Source organism: Maylandia zebra, linkage group LG15 (genome assembly GCF_041146795.1).
Source record: "Maylandia zebra isolate NMK-2024a linkage group LG15, Mzebra_GT3a, whole genome shotgun sequence".
NCBI lineage: Eukaryota > Metazoa > Chordata > Actinopteri > Cichliformes > Cichlidae > Maylandia > Maylandia zebra.
Genome location: NC_135181.1, coordinates 40,626,234 through 40,630,067, shown reverse-complemented (window position 1 = coordinate 40,630,067; position 3,834 = coordinate 40,626,234).

The window sequence follows — 3,834 nt, the reverse complement described above, 5'->3', positions numbered from 1 at the left end:
TGTTTGTTTGTTTTTAAAATAAATACATGTTAATATATACATAAATTCTTTTTCATGAGGATATTTCTGTACATATGTCAAAGTGAGTCAAAAATATCCTGCAATGAATGGAAAGCCAGAACTTCCAGACTTGCAGAACTTGACCTCCATCCATCTTTTTTGACTTATTCAGGATCAGGTTACAGGGACAGCGTCCTAGCAGAGCGAGTGCAGCCTCAGAGTGCATGGGGCCGTTATAGCTATGGCGCTGAAAGTCCAGTGATGTCATTTGTATGTAACACAAACAACACAGCAAATGAAAACATTGAGACGGTGCTATACCTGCTGCTAAACGTGGTAAACGTGTGCACTGACATGTTGCTTTGTGTGAAGCCATTTCTCTCCTGTGCTTTCAAAAAGGGCAGTTTTGATTTTTGTGAAGGAGCTGCTCCTTCGTGCCACTGACTGACCTATCGGCAGTATGCAGTCTGTTGACGTCACATTTTCAGTGGCATGCTTCACTTGGAACCCAGAGCAGTAGGTACTAAAAAGGTACCTGGTACCAGGTGCTACCAAATAATGGAAAGCCCTAAAAAAAAGAATTGAGTCACGCCGGGCCCAGTAGGTACTAGTGGAAGGGCTATAGAAAGGCCAGCCACCCTTTGAAGAAAACTCATCCCCACCTTTTAGTATCTACAATGTCCTTCTTCCAGTCACTACCCACAACTTGTGACCGTAGGTGAGCGTAGGGACACAATTACCTTTTATTTTGTTCATAAAAATTATAAACTTGGTGACGAAGGGCAGCCGTGGCAGAGTCCTATCCTAACCCTAACCCAATACTTATTGTCCAACTTATTGTTGACAATGCGGCCCAAGCTCTTGCAATGGTTGTACTCCGACTAAATGGCTTGTGGGAACAAGTCAGACAACCCACACAGCCAAAGCACCTCACAAAGGAGGGATGCAACTGATCACCTTCTCTTCACCAAGTTCACAAAACCCATGAGAACCCAGATGCACCTTCAAATATCTTTGAAAGGAGAGAGACCTGATCCAGCATTCTGTAACCAGGATAAAAACCACAATGTTTCTCCTGAATCTGAGGTTAGACTAATGATGAAGTCAGCAGGACCCCACTCACACTATACAGGTCGTGTCCAAATTCATGGGCTGCGTCCTCCTGAGGCCGCGTTTGTAGACCGATTACGTCACAGCGACGCGCCGAAGGCTGTCCAAATTTGTAGACTCCTCCGAATGCAGCTGACAAATGCGTCCTCCTTTTCCCCGAATTTGAAGGATGGGTCGGGTGTGTCCTTCGTGGCCCATCATATCCCAGAATTCATAGCGCGGCCCAGCCAAACTCCAGTTTCCAGCAATGGCGGCCGCTACTAAGTTTTAAAATTACTCTTATTCATCTTTCTGGGTCACAAAATAAACTTTTAACATATTTTCAGGTGAGAAAGTAGCTGTGTAAACATCAAATATCTGCTCGGTTTATCAAGACACCACATATTTCCAAAAGTGCTTCGATGTTTTCGGAGACGTCTGTTACCCACCAGCTCGATAGCGATAGCCGCCGAGAATGGCACAACTCCCGGCACATCATTTTCAGATCGCTGCGGACTTTGGCTACTCGGTTTAAACGTAATATATAATTCACTTCGACAACCTAAAAATGTTATTGTTGGGCTTTTTTCAGTGTTTTATTTGTTCGTGAGTAAATTGGTTTGGCTGAGATTAAAGTGATTAGATTAGATTAGATAAAATAAAACTTTATTAATCCCCCGGGTGGTTTTCGCACAACTGAATAAAGTCAAACAGAAAACTGATTAAACAGAAGTGTGAGACGGTCGAGCGTTTACTCCAGTGTCCTGTTATATTTTAGATAGCAAGCAGAAGACAGCCGAGTTTATTAAACTCCACCGAGACAGCGGTGACGCTAATCTGAAGGCTAGACCGTCCAATTTCACGGTCGTTTACTTCCGGCCTACCCGACCTTCTGAGGCCCACGTAGACCACAAAGGCCGGGTCCTCAGGAGGATGCAGCCCATGAATTTGGACACGACTATACTGTGTGAGTAGAGGACTGCTTTCTCTTACTAAGTTGCCCGACAGTGTGCCAGAATCACTTTGTGGCAGATTGAAAAATGCAGCAATGGAAAACTTGCCAAATATTTATCTGCTAATGTCAAACAGCTTACTCAAACACAACAGCTGATTTACAGTAAATGCTGATTGAAGAATGGGATGCCATCTTTATGACCATGCTGGTGAGCAGCATGAGGAGGTGCCAGGCTGCTGTGCCTGTGTGTTCTTCCACACGCTACTGAGGCCACAGTTTATCAAATAAATGAATTGTTAAATTGCTTGTTTCTGCAGATTTCAATCATCTAATTCAATAAACCACAAACGTCACAATCAACTCCACAGCAGAATAATCTGTTTGGCAATGGAAGTTTTTCATGGGTGCAGCCCACTCAACTCTGCTGCTCAACCCACCAGTGGATTTTTCTTACAAATGTAGCATATTTTAAGGGGAAATAAACAGGATCCAACGATCTAAGCATTGTTACAACAAATAAACAATTCACCAAATGCAATTTTCCCTTTGTTTTTGTGCTGAACTTAAGATGAATACACTGTGGTCATAAAGACATGCCATGAGTGACAACAAAACCAAGGTAGGCTGTGGCATTTAAACAATACTGCATTGCTTTGCTGCCATATGATTGCAGTATATATAACAGTATACCTAATAAAGTGGCCAGCCGGTGTACAATGAATTATGGCTTTTAGTAGAACACTGATAGTAATTGCAGTTTTTTAGTGTGCAGGTTGGACAGTAAAGGGACGTCATTGCTGCAGCTCGATACTGCAGTTATTTTTACCTGCACAAAGCACTGCAGCCATTAATCCAGTAAAGCAAGTGTGAGAGCCACGGGACTGAATCCGTCCAACGACATGCAACTGCAGGTGCCTTAGCTAATAATCCACCACAGATTAAAGGTACTATGAAGACTTAATTAGTTTGGGAAGAACAACAGGGATTAGGCAGGTTTACCAGGGGGGTCTCTTAGCTTTGTAAGTTTTACTTAGCATGCAAATCTTTCAGAGCAGATGGGCACGTTGTAAAATGACCTGATGTTCAGAGGTTTTAGCTTAGCAATAATTAAATGAAATTAAAAGATGCCAAGCCTTGTTGCAACTCTGTAACTCAGGATGAGACTTCTAGCAAGATAACGAGATTGGTCACTGGTGTGATTGCTGTCCAAGTTTCGAATTTACAATGCAGCCTGCAGGGGGCACTAGAGGAACAGAGACTGAAATGCACGAAGGACTGAATCCAGTCCAATCAGATCATTGTTTGGTTGGAAACACCAGTGTGGAATAGAGTCAGTGCAGGTTTTACAAAGTATGAAACAGGAATGAACATTTATAAAAGAGTATGTTCTAATAACAGAATCAGCTTCTTACAAAATCGTAATCATTTTTTAAAGACTTTAAAAGCACCTCAGATGGTCATTATACCCCAGCAGTTGTATAACATGTTTAATCTGTACAACTGTGGAGGGCCAGGAGTGACAAAATGAATTAATTAAATACGCAATTTAATAATTAATTAAATGTTTCATTCATTCATTAAAATTAGAATTGATTAATTGAATAAATATTTCAATAATTAATTACATGCCCATTCATTTGATTTAAAACATTTAAAAAACACTTTTTAAAATTTATTTCAAATTGTATTTAACTATTGACACATTTAATTAATTATTTATTTATTACATTTTTAATTAATCATTGACACAGTTAATTAATTATTAAATTATGTATTTTTTTTTTCAATTC